A 22747-nucleotide genomic window follows, 5' to 3' on the forward strand; every position below is an offset into this window, starting at 1 on the left:
TTGTCTTGCATGAGGCTGATCCAGGACAAACCTGGGTTCAATCCCCGGCATCCCATATGGTCCCGAGAGCCAGGAGTGATTTCTGAGCACATAGCCAGTAGTAACCCAAGCATCACTGATGTGTCCCAACCCTCCCAAATAAATAAATAAAGTGGTGTTGGGACAACTAGTCAACCACGAGCAAAAAAGCAAACTAAGACCTTTATCTAATACCATGCACAAAAATCGAATCCAAATGGATTAAAGACCTTAACATCAGAACCGAAACCATAAGGTATATAGAACAACATGTAGGTAAAACTTTACTCCATAACATTGAGAATAAGGGCATCTTTAAGAAGGAAACAGCTCTCTCCAAACAAGTGGAAGTGGAGATAAACAGAAGGACTATATTAAACTGAGAAGCTTCTGCACCTCAAAGGAAATAGTGACTAGGATACAAAAGCCACCCACTGAATGGGAGAAACTATTCTCCCAATACCCATCAGGTAAGGGGCTAATATCTAAGATATACAAGGTATTGACAGAACTTAACATGAAAAAAATCTAACCACATAAAAAAATGAGAAGAAATGAAAAGACACTTCCTCAGAGAAGAAATACAAATGACCAAAAGGCACATGAAAAAACTGCTCCACATCACTAATCATCAGGGAGATGCAAATTAAAACAACAATGAGGTACCATCTCATTCCACAGAGACTGGAACACATCACAAAGAACAAGAACAATCAGTGCTGTGGGGATGTGGAGAGAAAGAAACTCATTCACTGCTGATGGAAAAGCTGTCTAGTCCAACCCTTATGAAAAACAATATGGAGATTCCTCAGAAAACTGGAAATTGAGCTCCCATATGCTGGTGGGAATGTTGCACTGGTAAAGAGGGATGTTCTTTTTTATAACTGAAACCCAACTACAAACGTGTTTGTAATCATGGTGCTTAAATAAAGATATTATTTTCAAAAACAAAAAATAAAAGGAAAGAGTGGCCTGAGATAATCAGGCACTTGTCTAGCACACAGACAACTTGAGTTCAATCTCTACCATTACATATAGTGAACTGAGGGTGAACTGAGGGTGTAGCCTTCTCTCTCTACCTCAATACACACATTACAATTGTACTACAAAGAAAGGGTTGCCCAGCCCAGCATCAGTTTATTCAGGAGCCAAATATTTCTCCCCTGTGAAATCTAATACCCTTTTGTTCTGATTTCAGAGTTGCCAAGCAACTTTGGCTTCCCATTGTGGCCTTGTCTACACAGCACTGGGACATGAGGATGAAGGGTAAGATGATTTATATTTCTCAATGTAAATAATGATATGAGGACAAGACTATTTGTGAATGTGGTTAACATGAATACAAACCATCTCAATAGGTTGATGACACATCTTACCAGATGCTTCATGGTGATGAAGTCAACTCAGTGCTCTTCCAATGTATCCTGGCAGCCTAATTCCTTTTCTTTCTTTTTATTTTATTTTATTTTTTATTTTGGGGTCACACCCAGCAGTGCTAGGGGTCACTCCTAGCTCTGCATTTAGAAGTCACTCCCAGTGGGCTCAGAGGACCATATGGGGTGCCAGAGATAGAACCTGGGTCAGCCATATGCAAGGCAAATGCCCTACCCACTGTGCTATCACTCCAGCCCCTACTTCTTTATAATCACCCACATCCCCCGACTGGGGACTCTGTTCCTTGCGGCAGGATTTATAATCCCAGTGACTCGTTCTTAGTAACCTATTTCTCCAGAAAAGCACAAGTGAATGACTCATTCACCATTTTTCATTGAAACATATTCTTATTGAACATCCCTCAGAATGACACTGAACTTTCTAATCTGCAGCTGTGAAAGGTCCTCACTGCACCCCACAAGCACTATAGGTCTTCAAAACTGTCTAAGAAGGGCTGGAGCAATAGCACAGCGGGTAGGGCATTTGTCTTGTACATGACTGACCCAGGTTCAATCCCCAGCATCCCATATGGTCCCCGGAGCCTGCCAGGAGTGATTTCTGAGTACAGAGCCAGGAGTAATGGAGTAATCCCCTGAGCATTATCAGGTGTGGTCCAAAACCCAAGAGAAAAAGAACTGTCTAAGAAATAAGAAAATAGGGGACCGGAGAGATAGCATGGAGATAAGGCATTTGCCTTGCATGCAGAAGGATGGTGGTTTGAATCCCAGCATCACATATGGTCCCCTGAGCCTGCCAGGAGCAATTTCTGAGCTTAGAGCCAGGAGTAACCCTTGAGTGCTGCCGTGCGTGACCCTCCCCCCAAATCAGAAAATAAAAGCAAACATTTTTTCCTCAGAACTTAGACTTTGAGAAGATTCTTGCAGTACTAATAGGGTTTCAATGAAGATTAAAAAACATTTTCAGGGGCCAAAGAGATAGCATGGAGGTAAGGCGTTTTTGCATGCGGAAGGTCGGTGGTTCAAATCCCGGTATCCTATATGATCCCCTGAGCCTGCCAGGAGCTATTTCTGAGGAGCATAGAGCCAGGAGTAACCCCTGAGTGCTGCCAGGTGTGACCCAAAAACAAAAAACAAAACAAAACAAAACAAAAAAAATATATATATATATTTTTTTTTCAGGAAACCAAAGCAAAAGTACATGGGTGAGGTGCTTGTCTTGCATGCGGCAGACCTGACTCAATCCCCAGAATCCTACATAGTCCCTGAGCACTGCCAGTAGTGATCCCTAAGTGTAGAACCAGTAGTAACCCCTGAACACTGAGGGGTATGACACAAAAACAAAACAACCAATAGCTTCACACATATTACCAAAGGTAAAGCATATCAGCTAAATGAATGCAGGAAACTCATCTATCAAGGGATGTTAAGGAGGAATCTATCCAACCCGTCATCTGGCAAGCAAATTATTTGACAGTCTTAGGTTCAAAATTGTAACTTCTATTCACAGATAATAACTGGGAAAATAGTGAAGAAGAAGAAGAAGAAGAAGAAGAAGAAGAAGAAGAAGAAGAAGAAGAAGAAGAAGAAGAAGAAGAAGAAGAAGAAGAAGAAGAAGAAGAAGAAGAAGAAGAATACCAATTTCAATCTATGGATAATTCTGACACCCATTTTTTTGTTTTGTTTTTGGGTCACACCTGGCAGCACTCAGGAATTACTCATGGCTCTATGCTCAGAAATTGCTCCTGGCAGGCACGGGGGGTGGGGGGGCATATGGGATGCCGGGATTCAAACCACCGTCCTTCTGCATGCAAGGAAAACACCCTACCTCCATGCTATCTCTCCAGCCCCTGACATTCATTTTTTATATAACTTAAAGCATTTCCCTCCTCTGCCACTCCCATATATCTTAAAAAAAAAAAACCTATTGAAATCTTCACCTTTGACTTCTTTATTCAAAAGGCAAAAGGAAGGAGGAAATGAATGTTTAGTAAATACATTATCTTAATCCCATCAATAACCTTTGGAGTCACAATTATTATCTTCTGTTTGCAGGCCAGATATATAACACAAAGATAGCACTCCCCTTCCTTTCTTCCCTTCCTTCCTTTCTCCCCTTTCTTCTTTCCTTCCCTTCCTTCCTTTCCTTCCTTCCTTCCTTCCTTCTCTTCCTTCCTCCCATCCTTCCTTCCTTTCCTTCCTTCCTTTCCCAGCCTTCCCTTCCTTCCATCCTTTCCTTCCTTCCTTCTTCCTTCCTTTCCTTCCCTTCTTTCCTTCCTACCTTTCCTTCCTTTTTTCCTTCCTTCTATCCTTCCCTTCCTTCCTTCTTTTCCTTCCCTTCCTTCCTTCCTTTCCTTCCTACCTTTCCTTCCTTTTTTCCTTCTATCCTTCCCTTCCTTCCTTCTATCCTTCCCTTCCTTCCTTCTTTTCCTTCCCTTCCTTCCTTCCTTCCTTTCCTTCCTACCTTTCCTTCCTTCCTTCCTTCCTTCCTTTTTTCCTTCCTTCCTTCCTTCCTTCCTTCCTTCCTTCCTTCCTTCCTTCCTTCCTTCCTTCCTTCCTTCCTTCCTTCCTTCCTTCCTTCCATCCTTCTGTCCTTTCTTCCTCCCTCTCTTTCTTCTTCCCTTTCTGTCTGTCTGTCTCTCTTTCTTAAATGAGATTGGAAAACTCTCATTCACAGAGGAGGTCTCAATGATTGCTGGAGACAAAGGTTCAAAGAGTTCAACACTCTCCTAACTAAATGTCTGTCTACTTCCTCTAACATCTCCATCTCCCTAGCATGAGCTCCAAGTAGGCTGCAAAACAGAGCACAACTTGAAAAACTTTGAAAACTTTGCTCCCCTGTTCCTGAAAACTGTGATCATCTTGCATAGAATAAAGCTTCAGATTTGCCCAGGTAATTTTCTTTTATTATTTGAGCAAATTTTGGTGCTGCCTGTAGAGATCTTTGGGCTTCTGGAGATCTGGTCATGTCAGCAATAGTATTTTTGTTCTGTTTCTTTCTATTTTTCTTTTTAATTATTATAAACTGTCTATAATCAGGCCAGTAATTTTAGATATAAGAAGCTGATGGGCTGGTAACATTAATTAGTCCTCATAGTCATGGGACTGAGCCAGTGTTTTACACACATGCATTGACTCATGTGTTAAATACCATGGCTGAATGTCTGCCCCAGGCCTAGGTGTCATTTAGAAGACACAACTGATTCCCATTACCTACCATAGAGTACATGCTTTGCATGCAGGAGACACAATTTCATCCCCAGAGTTGCATGGTCCCATGGTCAAAAATGGGAATAGTCCCTAAGCAACACCAAAAATGAAAAATCAAACAAACAACAACAACAACAACAACCAAAGTCCTGCAGGATGTTGGCAAAACTTGGTTTATCTTCCTTCCCTATGAAAGGACTCTACAATCTTTCTGGATTTCTCCCAGCCTCAGTCATTTTCCCTTTGAACTTGCTCAATCCTGCATACGAGTGAGCTTGGCCCAGCTAAAAACCTTGGTAACATAAAAGCTGCCATTGCATCCCTTCCATGCACTGGAGTTAGAGGGACTTTCTTTGTTATTTCAAGGTATTTATAAAGGTAGGGGCTCACTAGCCATGCTCGGGGGTGTGGGTCCATCCCTGGTGATACACATTCAACCAGTCCTTACAGTTCAATGCCATACCAATAAAACTGCCCCTCTTGGCCCTGTGGTACTGGGGGCCACTAGATTACCCAGATGGTGGTTGGGGGCCTTCAAGACTAAGAAGAATAGAACAGCAGCTACTATACAGTTGTTGCAAAGATTAATCAAGTTATTACATCAGACAGTACTTAGGAGCACACATTATGCACTCAATAAATGTTAACTTTTCTTTTAATGAATATCCTCATCAAGTAACCTTTCACCATCTTATCTACAAACTCCAGCATTATCTACTTTGTGGACCATTTAAGGTGTGTGTTATCAACACCACCCACATATATAAAACATCTGTGATGGCCATAGTTCAGGCTCACATCTACAGCTATCAACCCAGATTTCCATAGGATATCTCTGTTCCCTGAGAGCCTGAGGTTGTCCATCTGTGTGGTCTGAGGTCTAGTTGCTGAGGCCTCCTGAAGACCTGCTTTCTCAAAGGAACCTCCCCACCCCCCAACTTCCACAACCCTCAGTCCCCACAATCTCCACCTCTTCCCTTGTTTCTGGGTCAAAGGTATTCTCTTAACAGTTTACATGGGTCTGATTATTCCAGTCACACGAAGGCTTATTTTCTGTCCAACTAAGAGAATGTGTTATCTTATATATAGGCTGGAGTTCTTAAAAAGAAAATATTGAGAAGATTTCTGTTGATGCGATTAAAAACATCTTCTCAAGGGCCAGAGAGACAGTTCAGCGGCAGGAAACTTCCTTTGTACATGGCCAACCGAAGTTTGATCCCCAGCACCACATATGGTCCACCCAAGAGCCACCAGGAATAACTAATGAATGCAGAGCCCTAAGCACTGCTGTATATGGTCCCCAAAAGAAAATAAAACAATCTAGTCAACAAAAGACACCTTAAGAAAACGAGCAGTTTCTTAGTATATATATATAAAAAAAAAAACTGAAAAAGAAAAAGTAAAAGAAAAGAAGCAGAGAGCTGAGGATATGGCTCAGTGGAAGTTGAGCTCTTGGCCTTGCATGTGTGAGACCCTGGATTCAATTACTCCCTGGAACACAGAACCAAGAATAAACCCTGAATGATGCTGAGACGGACCCAAACCCCATTATATGGGGCCAGAGTGATAGCACAGAAGGTAGGAGTGTTTGCCTTGCACACAGCCACCCAGGTTTGATCGCCAGCATCCCATATGTTCCCCTGAGTCTGCCAGAAATAATTTCTGAACACAGAGCCAGGTACAGTAATTCCTGAGTGCCACTGATATGGCCCAAAACAAACAAATAAACAAACAAAAGCTCATAGAATTAACCCCTTAAGACCTACATGTTTTACATTCTACCTCAGTAAGTTATGTGCCTTCTACCTCAATAAAAGAATAGAGAGAGAGTTTAAGAAACCCAAATCTGAGGCTGGAGAGATAGCATGGAGGTAAGGGGTTTGCCTTTCATGCAGAAGGTTGGTGGTTTGAATCCCATATGCTCCCTGAGCCCGCCAGGAGTGATTTCTGAGCATAGAGCCAGGAGTAACCCCTGAACGCTGCCGGGTATGACCCAAAAACAAACAAACAAACAAAAAAGAAACCCAAATATCAGCTTTGAGGCAATGGGCTCTCATAGGAAGCAGCTGCTGTGACCCTGATTCCCTAAATACCACGTTCAGGTCAGCTCTGTAGAAGACAAAAATTCATACTGATTTTGAATGGCATCATAAGTAAAACCATACTTCTCCGGGTATAGTATTTTTTAAAATAAAGTCTGTCCACCCTGGTCAGACTTCACATAGGCTTGCAACGTGTTTCCTGGTCTATTTTCAGAGTTATTTAGAGTCAAAGTTCTCAGCCAAGTTCAGAAGGTCCACACTTCCATGATCCTGCTTCAGAAATACCACAGGCAAACTCTCAGAAATTCTCAAAAAAGTGAGACTCTAATATAAGAACTCTAATATAAGATGATCATAAGGGAACTGATTGATCACAAACTGCTGGCATTGACCTCCTGTTCCTCTCTGTTCAAGCACCCATGTTTTCCTATGTCCATCTGCACTGGGGCCATTCACCCCTGGTATTTGCTGATGAATCACAGACATCAGGCAGTGATTACCTCAGATTCCAAGTTGACCAACACTCTGGATCTCTTCTCTTGTCACAACACTTTTAAGTCTTTTTTGGGGGGAGACACATTGGGTGGTGTTCAGGGGTTACTCCTGGCTCTGTGCTCAGAAATCACTCCTGGCAGGCTGGGGGATCAGATGGGATGCCCAGGATCGAACCCGGGTTGTTTATGAGTGAGGCAAAAGCCCAGCCGTTGTGCTATCACTCCAATCCCAAAAATTCTAAATCTTAATGGATGAAACAAGAACACTTCAGAAAAAGACCCTGAGGACTCAAGTCATAGCATAACACAGTGAGGAGGGTATTTGCCTTGTGTGTAGATAACCTGGGACAGACCCAGTTCAATTCATAGCATCCCATATGGCCCCCCCGAGTCTACCAGGAGTGATTTCTGAGAGCAGAGCCAGGTGTAACCCCTGTGTACTGCTGGGTGTGCCCCCCCCAAAAAAAAACCTGAATAAACATCTGGTCTTTTCTCATAATCTTTCCCAGAGACACAAAACTCTATGCTATTTTTCCTCCCCAAATACTTTTGGTGAGGAAGGGAATAGGCAAACTAGATTCAAACAAACAAACAAACAAACAAAAAAGACTTCACATTCAGGAGAAAAGGGTTTGCAGTGAGTTTATGAGAAAGCCAGACCTGTGACTGCTGTCCTGCTAGGTTTAATTAATTTGCCTGTAGGTAGGAAAAGAGGAATTATGCAGCTTAATCCTTTTCTTTCCAAAACCTCCACCTCTGTTTGCCAGGAGTAAACAAAACTCTCTTCTCAGATAAACAGGAAGAGCAGTAAAATTTTTCTTGGATTTATATTCGCTCAACCTTGGTGATCTGGAAGGCAGCAGAGACCAACGACTTTGTCTTAAAGGCCTCTTTCAGGTACCTCCCATGCCTACAAGTACAGAAGTTCCAGCTATGTGGGCAATTTCTCCTCCATGGTCTGGACCCACCCTCATTCACTCATACAGGGAAGGGTTCTGTTTCCAAGTCTTTCCAGAATTCAAGCCAATTCTGGCAAAAAAGCCCAAAACAAAACTGGGATAAATTTTCCATATTCATTTTTTTCCCGCCTCCTCCCCAACCCTCATTTTTTGATTCACATAGAAAACTTGCTGTTTCTGATACAGCTTCTCCTAATGTTTCAGTAAAACCTATGAAGATATGAGGAGGCAAACGTTTTACATAATGTTCAGTAAAAACTTCATGATAAAACCAAAAAACTGGGGGCCGGAGAAATAGCACAGTGGCGTTTGCCTTGCAAGCAGCCTACCCAGAACCTAAGGTGGTTAGTTCGAATCCCGGCGTCCCATATAGTCCCCCGTGCCTGCCAGGAGCTATTTCTGAGCAGATAGCCAGGAGTAACCCCTGAGCAGAGCCGGGTGTGGCCCAAAAACAAACAAAAACAAACAAACAAACAAAAAACAAAAAAATAAGGGTTGAATAAATAGTATAGGGGTTAAAGTTCTTGCCTAGCATATAGCTGACCTGGGCTCAATCATAAATATCATACATGCACCACCTGGAATAATCCCCAGGCCTCTAAATCCCAAAACAGAAACAAATGTAAAAGTCTAGCTCTAAGGAAGTCCTGTCAAAGCAGAGAGAGACTGAAGAGAATTTAAGGGAGACAGATGAGTAGACAGTCTCACTGTGAATAGTGTGTGTGTGTGTGTGTTTTGTGTGTGTGTGTGTGTGTGTGTGTGTGTGTGTGTGTGTGTGTGTGTGTAGAAGGAGGAGGAGGAGAAGGAAAGATGGGATAGTAAGGAAATGGATTCTAGCTCTCCATCAGTTTTGAATAATGTGGGAAACCAGAAAACTCCACTCAGCCTACCCACCTGAATTGAGAGGCTGTGAGGTAGAGACTCATTATTGGCCCAATCACTTCTAAGTCAGCCAAGAGGCTGAGATGGACGCAAAAAATATATCTAGAAACTAGCTATTGGACAGGGCACTGTATATTTAGGCTACATTTCACTACATTTCACTGTAACTGATTAGTATGCTGACCCTATCAGGCACTTTGTAAGTGTTATACTCCACTAAATCACCAATCAATTGGCTTTATTTATTCAATCTGAATAACATTCCTGTGTACTAATGTAATATTTAAACTATATTAATATAAATATTATTAGTTCACACCCTGTGGCGTTCAGGGGTTACTTCTGGCTCTGCACTCAGAAATCACTCCTGGCAGGCTCAGGGGCCATATGGGATGCTGTGGATCAAACCCAGATCAGCCGCATGCAAGTCAAATGCCCTACCCGCTGTGCTACTGCTCCGGCTCCTCATATAAATATTACTAATTATTAGTAGAGGTCACATCCAGCAGTGCTAGGCGACCACATGGAGTCAGAAATTGAATGAAAGGCCTTGCATGTACTAAGATCGTGATCTGCCTGGTCCCTAATCTCTTAAACTATCTCCCTGGTTCCTAAATATATGTGTTTGACCATAGAAGTGGCTCAAGTCAGAGCACTTGGCCGGCTTTGTGTGTGTAAGGCCTTGAGTTTGACTGCAACACACAAAACCTAATTTTTATTTTTTTAATGAAAGAATGGAGATTATTAGAGCTGGATGATGAACAATTCCAGAAGGTTCTTTTAGCTATTCTTCCACTTGAATGCATGTTGGAAATGTCCATAATGAAAACATTGTGGGGGTGTGCCTGAACTTATAGCCCCTTCAGTTTAACCCTGGCTCAATCCTCAGCACTTCATGTGGTCCCCTGATCACCAGTCCGGATGCTGCCTGAGAACCCAGGGCCAGAAATAGGCCCTGGGCAGTGCTGATCTTGGCCCACCCAACAACCAACAATTAACATATTAGTTTAAATAAGCTTTTAAGTTGCTAGAATTTCAATTTTACTAGCTTTCCCTCCCCCCTCCTTCAAGGTTTAAGTAACTGACTTACTCTATGACTCATTTTCTTCCCACCCACTAAACTTAGCCACAACCTCTTCTTTTTTAGACACAGCTATTTGTACAGGGCTATACTTCACTGAAGAGAAGTTCCCTTGGAAAATTCCAAGTAGCTGGCACTTAATTTCTACAAATTTCTCTAGTACTGCCACACCAAAAAGACAAAGGTACTCCTCCACACTTTTTCCCGTCACACTTCCACCCACCCAAGACAAAGACGTCTCATTGTGAGTAAGGCCTCAAACAGAATTTTGAAAATAAAAGTTTTTTTCTGGTAAAGAGAAGATCCGTCTACCTGGGAGCATTAACTACGATGAAGAGTGGCCAAAAAGTCATTTGGAAAAGAGAAAATTTTATTTAGAATTGGGTTGGAGTTTTCAGGACAACAAACAAGTCTAAGGAGGCAAAACAATTGTTTTCAAGAAAAGGTTGATTTGGGGGAGGCCAGACCTGGAGGCTGGCTTACATTTTCCTGGCTCCGCAAATCTTATAAACATGAAGCATGCCTTTGTGTAGCACACACTGTGTGAGGCCAGAGATTGGGGTTGGATTTTACCCCCAACTCAAGGTGGAGGAGAAGAACTCAGAACCATAACCAGACACAAAGTCAGAGCATTCTCAGGATGAGGGACTACGGCCTGGAAACTCTGTCCAAGCTGAATCCTGCACAGTTTGTCCAATGTAGGTCTGGAAAATGGGAAGTATCATTTCTCCAACGCTGACTCTGGCTTGACTTCCTTCCTTTTTTTTTTTTTTATTTTTTTATTTTTCATTTAGGGTTTTTGGGTCACACCCAGCAGCACTCAGGGGTTACTCCTGGCTCTACACTCAGAAACTACTTCTGGCAGACTCAGGGGACCATATGGGATGCCAGGATTCAAACCACCGTCCTTCTGCATGCAAGGCAAATGCCCTACCTCCATGTTATCTCTCCGGTGCCATTGATTTCCTTCTTGATATAATCTGTGCTTTCATCTTATTAAAAAAAAGATATAATGGGCCCAGAGTTATAGCACAGTGAGTAGGGCATTTGCATTGCATGCAGTCGACCTGAGTTCAATCCCTGGCATCCCATATGTTTCCCCAAGCATTGCCAGAAATGACCCCTGGGGTGGTGGGGAACCAAGTAAAATATTTATTCTGGACCTGTCCAAAGTTGTGCAGTTGCAGAAGTAAACAGGGACTTAAAATCCTACCACAGAAACTGTTCCCTTTCTCTATCCAGTGTCTGCCATTCCCTCATTGAACCTCACAGCCTACCTTTTCATGCTGATTCCCCATTGGAAATCTCTTACCCCATTTGACAGTCACAGAGCACAAGAAAGTCTTCAGCCTGCCAAGTTCAAGTCCTGGCTCGTCCACTTCCTAGTAGGTGACCTTCAGAAAAGTACTCAACAGTCTTGTGCCTCCATTTCTTCACTCTTCTAATACTAGAGATGATTTTAGTAGTACCATCAGAGATGGATGAAAGTTTAATCAACTCAAACGTCAGATGCTTGGGTGAGGACCAACCCTGCAGGAAGCACTTGGTAAGCATGATTATTACCACCCACAGCACATATTCCTCCTAGCATGGAGGAACAGAATTCACAAAGACCAGTTCACAGGAAAAAGAGTGGGGTGTGCACCGATGGCAAGGCAGGCCCCTCATGCCCACGACTTGGATCGCTGCTAGGACTTTGTCAAACAGCCTTGCCCCAGCAGGTCTATCTACTCTACAGGTCATAACAGGTCCAGTCTATCTCCTCTTTTATTCCTGCAGCAAAAGGTACACAGAACCCATCAGATCCCATAAAAACATGGCTTTCCTCCATGCAATTAAAGGCACTTTTTGTTTTGTTTTGTTTTTTGGGTCACACCTGGTGGCACTCAGGGGATACTCCTGGCTCTGAGCTCAGAAATCGCCCCTGGCAGACTCAGGAGACCATATGGGATGTCGGGAATCAAACCACCATCTTCTGGGTTGGCCACATGCAAGGCAAATGCCCTACCACTGTGCTATCTCTCCGGCCCCTAAAACAAATTTTTATTTAATAAAAAAAAACTATGATTTACAATACGTTCTTTTGGGAGCCTGCAGAAGGTCCCAAATGAATAAATCTCCTTACTGAAATGGATTTTAAGAATGAGGAGTTCCGAGTTCATCTCACTGGCAACTGAAATACAGCTGCAGCTTACTTTTTTTATGCAAAGAAGAAAGTGGATGATCATCTATACATTTATTCTAAGGTCAGAAAACCTGATCATCATCCATTCTTCATTTTGTTTCTTCTCTCTATTTATATAAATAATGCTGAATGGCCAGATGTTATCCGTAACATTCTGTTTCTGGAAGTTGACAGTACTTTGGCCTGGAGAGGGCTTAAATGGTTTGAGGATATGCTCTAATGCTGGAGCTCTGGGTGTCCTGCTGGACATCACATGGTCCCTTAAACACAGTTGTGAAAACTGCCAAGCACCAAATTGGGATTAACTCTAAGCATCACAGGACATGACTAAATAAAGAAGTCTACAACATGATAGAAAAATGATTCAAAATATTTTGTTTGTTTGTTTTTGAGCTACACCTGGCAGCATTCAGGGATTACTCCTGGCTCTGTGCTCAGAAATTACTCCTGGCAGCCTCGGGGGACCATATGGGATGCTGGGGATCAAACGCAAGATGGCCCCACATAAGGTAAACAGCCTATTCCCTGTGCTATTGCTCTGGTCCTTTCAAAAAAAATTTTTAATTGTACAAAAAGGTATACAGAGATAAGTCTGTAGTGAAATCTACCATCCCACCTCCTCAGCAATGACTGCTATTAAAATTTCTCAAGTAGCTTCTCACAAGCATTTAAAGAAATGCGTATAAGAAGCATATTAAAATGTGGGAGGTAACTTCCACCATGCTTACAGATAGCAGCAGTAGCAGGGTCCAAGATGACTTAGGCTGAAAGTGCCTGCTTTGAGCATGAGGCCTTGAGTTTGATCTGCACAGGCACCTCTGCAGGCATGGGAATGTGAACATACAAGTAAAGTGGGCACATGTCCAGGCAAGCAACACGACTGAAGGTATTAGAGCACTATAGTTGGGAGTGCAACACCTGTGAGCACTACAAGAATGTGCAGGAGAGCTACCAAAAATACATGCGACCGCCAGTCATCACAACAGCAAAAAAGTGAAGGAAAGAGAGGATACAACTATTAAAATAAAGGATTATGTGTGTAACAAATCTATACTTCCCTTTTAAAAAATATCATTATCAGTATCATTCTATATCTGATCCTACCAACCTCACCACTGTTTAACATTTGCACTGTGTAAATATTCCATATTTATTTTGGGACATGTTCAGAGTTGCTTAGAGCTGACTTCTGGTTCTGCACTCACAGATCACAACTGATAGGCTTGGGAACCAGATGGGATAATGGGAAAAGAACTCGGGTTGACCCAACTACAATCATGTCTGTAAGAAAGGTGCTTAAATAAAGATATTTAAAAAAAAAAAAAACTCAGGTTGGCTGCGTGCAATGTAAGTGCCTTCGTACTGTACTATTACTCCAGTCCAATATTCCACAATTTAACCAATGTTTTAGGTAGAGATATTTATGTTGTTTTCAATTTTTGCTACTACTATACAAAGCTGTCTGTGTACGTCCTTGTATACATATCTCCACATATATTTATATCTTCAGGATAAATTCCTAATATTCAAGTGTGTGTGTGTGTGTGTGTGTGTTGTATGTGTGTGTGTGTGTGTGTGTGTATTTCTCTCCTGGGTTGTGAACTTTACCAAGAGGACAATAATGCACTTTTTTGGGGGGGGGGGGTTGGGGCCACGCCCATTTGATGCTCAGGGGTTACTCCTGGCTAAGCGCTCAGAAATCGACCCTGGCTTGGTGGGACCATATGGGACGCCAGGGGATCGAACCCCGCAGTCCTTCCTTGGCTAGCGCTTGCAAGGCAGACACCTTACCTCTAGCGCCACCTCGCCAGCGCCCCAATAATGCACTTTTAAATTCTTACACACCTTAAACCTTCAAAACAATTATTAACAATGATATCTATATGTCAAATAGGAATCTGTAAATGGGTTTAGAAGGTTCCTATAAACCCCTTGAAACTATAGAAAAAATGTGAAATATGTGTTTACTTTTTTGGAGAGAGGATCTTGGCTGTAACCATATTCTCCAAGGAGCCTATGACTCTAACAAGTCTGAGTACCAGTGAATCAACAGGTCCTTGTGGAGCAAGCATCAGAGATAGCAAGAGCAGAAACTGAAATTAAGGGAACCCAGAAAATGCCTTCCTGGGCCCCTTGCAGAGAAGCAAGGAGCAGCTATTGGGCTGATAAATCTATGACTCAGTTCTATAAAGGATCTCTGGGTTAGGGATGGCTGAATTACAAAGAAATATTGCTTCTCTTCACCATGGAACTGAACCCTACATTTACTGGCAATAATTCCTTGTTAGCTTTTGTCAGGTAGAAGGTGAGAGCCTTAACCCCAGGAATGAATCCACAGTGACTTGGCAGCAAGTTCTTTTAATAACTTGACAAAAGACCCCTCAGGGGCATCTGTCTGCTCATAATGTGTTTGTTACATTTAGGCCTACATGGCTAATGCTATTTGATAACAGGGAGAAAGGAAATGATGGTCTTTTGAGAAGGAGTAATTTAAAAAGTAATTAGTCTGCCCTTTTACAAACTAATTAGTTGGTCATTGGTAGCAATTTAACCCTGGTGCTGACTGTGAATAACACTTTCTCTCTTGGGTTAAGTCCAGACCAGGAAGCAGTATTACAATTTACTTATCTCCAACTCCTTGAATCCTTCCAAAAGAACTCTTTGAAGGTGGTGTCTTGGGTTTTTATAGCAAAAAGTTCTCAGCCTAGTCGAACACAACTGAACACTGACAACTAAACTCCCAAGAAGACCAACAATAAGCCTTAGGTAGGAACAATAAAATCCTGGAGAAAGCAAGCTTAGTTAAACTTCAATTGAGTTTTTTTTTTTTTTTTGGTTTTTGGTTTTTGAGCCACACCCGGCGGTGCTCAGGGGTTACTCCTGGCTGTCTGCTCAGAAATAGCTCCTGGCAGGCACGGGGGACCATATGGGACACCGGGATTTGAACCAACCACCTTTGGTCCTGGATTGGCTGCTTGCAAGGCAAACACCACTGTGCTATCTCTCCGGGCCCAACTTCAGTTGAGTTTTAAAGCAAATTTAAAAACTATTGTTTTGTTGTTGCTTTCTTTCTGGGCCACACTTGGCAGTGCTGGAGATAGCTAAGCTATCAACTCAGATAAAACCTTTCTTTGTTTTTTTTATTTTATTTAAAAAAAAATATCATTATTGAGAGCTGGAGCAATAGCACAGTGGTAGGCATTTGCCCTGCACACGACTGACCAAGGACAGACCCGGTTTCAGTTCCCAGCATCCTCTGAGCCTGCCAAGAGCAATTTCTTTCTTTGTTTTTGTGGGGTTTTTTTTTTTTTTTTTGTTTGTTTGTTTTTGGGCCACACCCAGCGGCGCTCAGGGGTTACTCCTGGCTTTGCGCTCAGAAATCCTTCCTGGCTGGGATGGGGTAAGGAGGACGACCATAAGGGACGACAGGGATTGAACCCAGGGTCAGTTGTGTGCAAGGCAAATGCCCCATCATTGTGCTATCGATTGGGCCCCTTTGATAGGGGAGAGATAGTGAGAAAGTAAGTCAAGAAGTTGGCTTTAGCCGGGAAGGTGGCGCTAGAGATAAGGTGTCTGCCTTGTAAGCGCTACCAAGGAACGGACCGCGGTTCGATCCCCCGGCGTCCCATATGGTTCCCCAAGCCAGGGGCAATTTCTGAGCACATAGCCAGGAGTAACCCCTGAGCGTCAAACGGGTGTGGCCCAAAAACCAAAAAAAAAAAAAAAAAAAAGAAGTTGGCTTTAGGATGGGAAGTTTGCACTGTTGAAGGGGGTGTTCTTTTTTATAACTGAAACCCAATTACAAACATGTTTGTAAGTATGATGCCTAAATATATTATTTTTAAATAATAAAATATTTTTCATTAAAAAAAACTTACTTTGCAAAAATTAAAAAGTTGGATTTAGGTGCTGTAGTGGTTAAGGTGTTTGCCTGGCATGCAGCTGACCTAGTTTTGATTCCTGGCACCCCATATAGTTCCCAGAGCCTGCCAGGAGTGATTACTGAGCACAGAGCCAGGAGTAACCCTGAGTGTGGCCAGGTGTGGCCCAAAAATCAAAAGAAAAAAAGTTGGCTTTAGGGCCCGGAGAGATAGCACAGTGGCGTTTGCCTTGCAAGCAGCCAATCCAGGACCAAAGGTGGTTGGTTCGAATCCCGGTGTCCCATATGGTCCCCCGTGACTGCCAGGAGCTATTTCTGAGCAGATAGCCAGGAGTAACCCCTGAGCACCGCCGGGTGTGGCTCAAAAACCAAAAAAAAAAAAAAAAAAAAAAGTTGGCTTTAGAACTCATCTTTTTTGGGTTCTCAACTACTAGTGCACCAGGGGTCATTCCTGGCAATATTTGGCCAACTAGGCCTGAGAATTAATTCGAGAACCAGTAGTGCTGGTGTTGAGATGACCCAGGCCTTCCCAGAAATGCTCAGAGGTCTCCAGGGCCACACCCAGCAATGCTCGATGGGGTGGGGTGGCATTGGGCTAATCTCAGTGATACTCAGGGACACTCCATATGGTGCCATGATCTCTCTCTCTCTCTCTCTCTCTCTCTCTCTCTCTCTCTCTCTCTCTCTCTCTCTCTCTCTCTCTCTCTCTCTCTCTCTCTCTCAGATCTTAGGTTAGCCTTCCTTCCTTTACCCATCCTTTCAACCCACTAGGAAAGACTCAGAGGTTCCATTCTTGCTAACTCCACAGGGACCTAGCCAACAGGATTCAAATTCTGCTCCCTTTATCAATATTGGCACTGAAATTTGTATTTTCTTGTTATCTAGTAGCATCACTAAATACATACCACTTTCTATAAATATAAACAACAATTCTGAAATTACTAGTAAGTAAATTAATTTTTAATTATATAGCAGGGTTTTTTTCCTGTCTAAAAAACCAATTTATGGGGCTTTTTTGGGGGAGGAGCTTTTACACTCCATAGTTCTAAAGGTTAACTCCTGGATATGTGTACAGGGATCACTTTTGATGGGGTTCAGGGAACCTTATGTAGTGCTGGGGATCAAACCTGGACCAGCAGTATGCAAGGAAAGCATCCTATCCACTAAAACTATTGCTCCAGCCAAACTTACCAAACCCATTTACCAATTTTTTTTTTTTTTGTGGTTTTTGGGTCACAACCGTCAGTGCTCAGGGGAAACTCCTGGCTCCAGGCTCAGAAATTGCTCCTGGCAGGCACAGGGGACCATATGGGACGCCAGGATTCGAACTGATGACCTTCTGCATGAAAGGCAAATGCCTTACCTCCATGCTATCTCTCCAGCCCCCAACCAAATTTTTGTACATATTTAGTGGCACAATCTGTCCTTGTGACATTAAAGAGGCACCAATGATATGCATCAATGTCAAATTTAAATTGAACCAGGAAGGCCGGCACCTTCCTGTTAGCACAGCAGTAGGGCATTTGCCTTGCATGCAGCTCATCTGGGATGGACCCAGGTTCAATCCCCGGCATCCCATATGGTCCAGGGCTGACTTCTGAGCACAGAGCCAGGAGTAACCCCTGAGCACCGCCGGGTGTGGTCCAAAAACCAAACAATAAAAATAAAAAAATTGAACCAGGAACTACCATCCAGAATTTTCCACTCAACTCTTTCCAATGCCACAAAGAAGAACTGTAATCCCTTATCCATATACAAAGCCCATCAAGTATGTAAGGAGTGTAAGGTAAGCACTTATCAGGAGTGCTTACTCTATCTCCATCCTCTTTTTCTAGTGCACATATTTTAGTTTAACTCTCATGTCAACTTGTCTAGAAAAAAACTGAAGAAGAAAAATAAAGCCTGTAATTCAAAATCCAAATCCTAAAACCTGAAGCCCAAATCACCACAAACCAATATAAAGTCATATTGGACAAAAGGATATATCTTCTTCCAACAGGTCTGACCCTGACTTAAGACCACAGTGTTCTGGGACCCTCGTCCATAAAAGTTTATAACCTATTTCAAGTTGGAATAAAATTTAACTAACTGAGTAACCGAGAAAGATGTAATTGAAGGGCCTCCAGGGCAGACAACGCTGCACCTAACTGCCTGAGAAGAGTTTAATAACAGCAAGCCCTCAAGGATTAAGTTTGGGCCTAGAACCCAAGGAAAAATATAGGAGGGGTGTGTGTGTGTGTGTGTGTGTGTGTGTGTGTGTGTGTGTGTGTGTGTGTGTGTGTGTGTGCAAACCTTCAGGGATTAAGTTTGGGCCTAGAACCCAAACAAAGATTTGTTAAACATCTGGGAGAAAGAAGTGTAAGTGTGTGTGTGTGTGTGTGTGTGTGTGTGTGTTTACCATTTTCTTATTGCTATCCTATACAAAGATTTGTTAAACATCTAGGAGGGTGTGTGTGTGTGTGTGTTTACAACTTTCTTCAGGGATTAAGTTTGGGCCTAGAACCCAAACAAAGATTTGTTAAACATCTAGGAGAAAGTGTGTGTGTGTGTGTGTCTGTGAGTGTGTTTACCACTTTCTTATTGCTATCCTATCCTTCTCCCTCTCCTGTGTGCTCTATTACCTCTCAAGAACTCCACAGTGGGGCCGGAGAGATAGCATGGAGGTAAGGCGTTTGCCTTTCATGCAGAAGGTCATCGGTTCGAATACCGTCGTCCCATATGGTCCCCCGTGCCTGCCAGGAGCAATTTCTGAGCATGGAGCCAGGAATAACCCCTGAGCACTCCCGGCTGTGACCCAAAAACCACACACACACACACACACACACACACACACACACACACACACACACACAACTCCACAGTGATCTTTGCAATATAAACTGGAAGCAGAAGATCCTAGAGTTGCACGATGGTGAATTTGGTGATGACCAAATTCTTTCCAGACACCCACTCTGAGTATGGGATCCTCAGAAGCTACAAGACTCAAAGAAAATATTTAAAAAATCTGCACTGAAGACCCTCCAAGCAACTGGGTGAAGCAGATAGCTGACCGGGCACCGTCTTCGGTGGCAAAGTGTCCTGCTAGTGGAAGGGTGTTGAAAGAAAGGGCGCGGCAGCAGCGGGACAGAATCTGGGCCTCCTCCCTAAGAGCAGATTCCACGTGCCAGGCTCTATGCCCAGAGGCCTTGGAAGAAACAACAGGGAAGGAAAGCAGAAAGCTTCTTGCACTAGCGCAAAGAAAGAAACGAAGAGGAAAAAGTTGAGTGTTCCTCCAGGGAATCAGTTCCATGCCAGGCTCGCTCAGACCTTCCTTTTATTGATTTATATTTATGTTTTTTAAATTATTTTAATATAAACCTTTATTTAAGCCCCATGATTGCAAGCATGTTTGCAAGTTGGGTTTCAGTTATAAACAGAACACCCTCATCACCAGTGCCCTTAAAATACCCAAATGCAGCACCAAGCCCGGGACTCGAACTTGGGGACAAGAAAGAACCGCAGGACTCTTAGAAAGCAGCTCTCGGACCCTCCGGACGCTGGAGGGGGGACCTGGGTGGCTCAGCCCCTGGGACCCGTCCACACCCACACCCCGCAGCCACACCCCACTCTGGGCCCCCCATCCTGAGCCCGGGCCCGGGGCCCACCTACCGCTCTCTCGGGCCCCGTCTGCGCTCCTCTGCAGCCTCCGAGGTCACACCCCAGTCGGGCCGGCCGTGGGTCTTATCCCGAGCGGACCCGCCCTGCCGCGGGGTGGAGACTCGGGCCGAGTTCCTGGACGTGCCCACGGGACCGGAAAATCCTCCGGAGCCGCCGCGCACCTGGAGCCGGGGGCCCGGGGAACGTCAAACCCGGTGGAGGGAGGAGCTGGGCCTCGCCCCAAAACCCAGGACTCCGCCCCGGCAGGTGCTCAGGCCCCGATTCCTGGAGCCCAACCCCTGCGTCTACAGCACAGGAAACACGGGAGCCGATGGGTCACCCCAACTTTGAAATGTGCCTGTCCTGGGAAGTGGTGTTGTGGGAGGGAATTGAGGGACACTGGTGGACGAAAGTGGCCTGGGATTGTTGCTGAAACACAGTATCTAACTTTCAACCAGCAATGGCTTGGTGCTCTTGAATTAAAACTATTTTCAAGTGGCAAGGAAGGCCCATAGGTATACCCCGCCTCCCCTCTACGTGAACACATGTTGAGTCTCCAAAAGAGGTGACTTTTGATTTTGGGGTGTAGCCTTTGAATTTTGGATTTCAGTGTGTAACTTTTGAAGAGAGACTAGGCTCAAGGAGACAGCTGTAAATCACAAAGGACATTCCAAGGAATGCAAGCACATCTTATTTTTCCACCAGACACCTTGAAGGGAAGGGAAACCAACTAATCATCTTACATTCCAACAGGGGAGCACCTCGACCCTTGCGGAGGAGATCCCCACAAAGGACAGATGGCTCTTGAAGATTAGGGAGGAATAATTGCACACAGTCGCTACAAAGGAATAACACATCGGTATAGATAGAATAACACATAGGTATAGAATAAGGGTAAAATCCAGTTTAATGCTATTCTCGCTTCTGTCCCTGGCTTGCTTGATATAGTGAACAAGGAAGGCTACCTTCCCCTAATCGCTCTGGTCACTACACTGTCAAGAGAATGGGTCCTCCACCCTGTGGATTGGGGGACCGCTTGAAGAGTTTAACACGTGGGCCCAGAGAGATAGCACAGCGGTGCTTGCCTTGCAAGCAGCCGATCCAGGACCAAAGGTGGTTGGTTCGAATCCTGCTGTCCCATATGGTCCCCCGTGCCTGCCAGGAGCTATTTCTGAGCAGACAGCCAGGAGTAACCCCTGAGCATCGCCGAGTGTGGCCCAAAAACCAAAAACCAAAAAACAAACAAACAAAAAAAGATGAGTTTAATATGTATCTCTGCATACCATCAGTCTGGGAGTTGGGGTAAAATGATATCATGAAGGGGCAGAGCAGACGGAAAATTGAGCCTTTTCTGTAAAAAAAAAATCATTGGATGATTCAAACTGTATAAACCTATGAAATGCTTTGACTTGTATGCTCATTATCATGCTCATTATCATGTGAATTTCCTTAAATGTTTGTGAATTTGAATTCTCAGGATCTCACTGCAGACCGAATTCCCGACTTGCGGTGACACCCCCAGGATCCTGGAAAGGGAATAAACTTACCTATGATTGCATCCCCAAGGTTTGTATCTCCTCAATTGAGCAAGGGGCTTTCCTCAGAACTTGGGCATCCCTGATCTGGCCTCCTGGGGCTTGGCATCTGCAACCCCGGACCCCAACCCGAGTCCAGGCCAGTTTAGGTCAGCTTTAACACACAAAGCACCCCAAATACGGCTGTTCCACTGCTCTCTCAGGATCTGAGTTCAGTCTCTGTGTGCCCAATAGATGGGCCACAGGACCTAGAGGTCTCTAAATTCTGTACACCCCACCCCCCCCACATCACCTGGCCCTGCAAAGTCCAATGTATCTGCCCTCCCCACCAAGAATGGGAGCCCCGGTAGCGTTTCCTGAACTCCCATTCCTGGTTTCCGCTTACACGGTGGGTGCTCTGTAAGTATTCACCAATTAAAGCTGTCTCGACTAGAAGTAAACTCCAATTTTATTTTATTAGACACACAGATAAGCTTTGGGAGTATATGCTTACTATTCCAACCCCCAAACCCAAGTGTCTATTGGACTTAAAGGTAACATTAAATCACTTCATTATGGTGTGGTCACAGGGGCCTCAGAGATAGCTCTGTGGAAAAGGTGTGCCCTTCCCGGAGAGATAGCACAGCGGTGTTTGCCTTGCAAGCAGCCGATCCAGGACCAAAGGTGGTTGGTTCGAATCCCGGTGTCCCATATGGTTCCCCCTGCCTGCCAGGAGCTATTTCTGAGCAGACAGCCAGGAGTAACCCCTGAGCACTGCCGGGTGTAGCCCAAAAACCAAAAAAAAAAAAAAAAAAAAAAAGGTGTGCCCTTGCAAGGGTGAGGCCCTATAGTTCAGTCTCTGAGTGCCACTACTGGGAAGTCTATTTCCTGTGACTCTGTTATCTGGGATCATCCCCAGACCCCCACTAGAGTGTGGCAATACCAGCCCTTCAGTGAGCCCCTTAACTAAAAGCTGGGTGTGTATACAGGCCAGATAAGCGCCTGTATGAGAAACTCAGTCTCGTCTGTAAGCACCTTAATCAGGCTGCACCCCAACTGAAATAGTGCACCCCTCACCAAGTGTGCAAATACTGTAGTCAGGTACTAACCCTGGTACCCCATCCAAGCAAGAGTCACACCTGATCATCACAGCTGCAGCCCAGAGGATGGTGGGGAAAGATCTAGTTCACTGAACTGATGTAACACTTGGATTCTGCCCTTTATTTCAGAAAGATTAGTGCTGAGCTTCAAAACTTAGCACTGAGTTTCAGTTTATGAAAATCTCAAAGACAAGCTGTAGAAAAAGTGAGGTCAAGATGAGAAAGACTTACTTGTATGCCTTACAAAATTGTAGCTAAGATACAATAAAATAAAGACCAGGAATAGAGCAGATACTGTTAGCAGCCTTCTGAGATCTTGTTAGGATGATCAGCTTGGAAAACCACAGTAATCAGG

General features: G+C 43.9%; 1 protein-coding gene across 1 annotated transcript in view; it reads right to left on the reverse strand.

Moving 5' to 3' along the window:
* ANXA4 (annexin A4) overlaps positions 1 to 19965 on the reverse strand; it is a 58153-nt gene extending 38188 nt beyond the window's left edge. The window contains exon 1 of the mRNA XM_049785090.1: positions 19791 to 19965. The gene's annotated coding sequence lies outside the window, so the exon portion shown is untranslated. The remainder of the gene's footprint in view (positions 1 to 19790) is intronic.
* Positions 19966 to 22747: the final 2782 nt, after the last annotated feature.

Source organism: Suncus etruscus, chromosome 12, assembly GCF_024139225.1.
Source record: "Suncus etruscus isolate mSunEtr1 chromosome 12, mSunEtr1.pri.cur, whole genome shotgun sequence".
NCBI lineage: Eukaryota > Metazoa > Chordata > Mammalia > Eulipotyphla > Soricidae > Suncus > Suncus etruscus.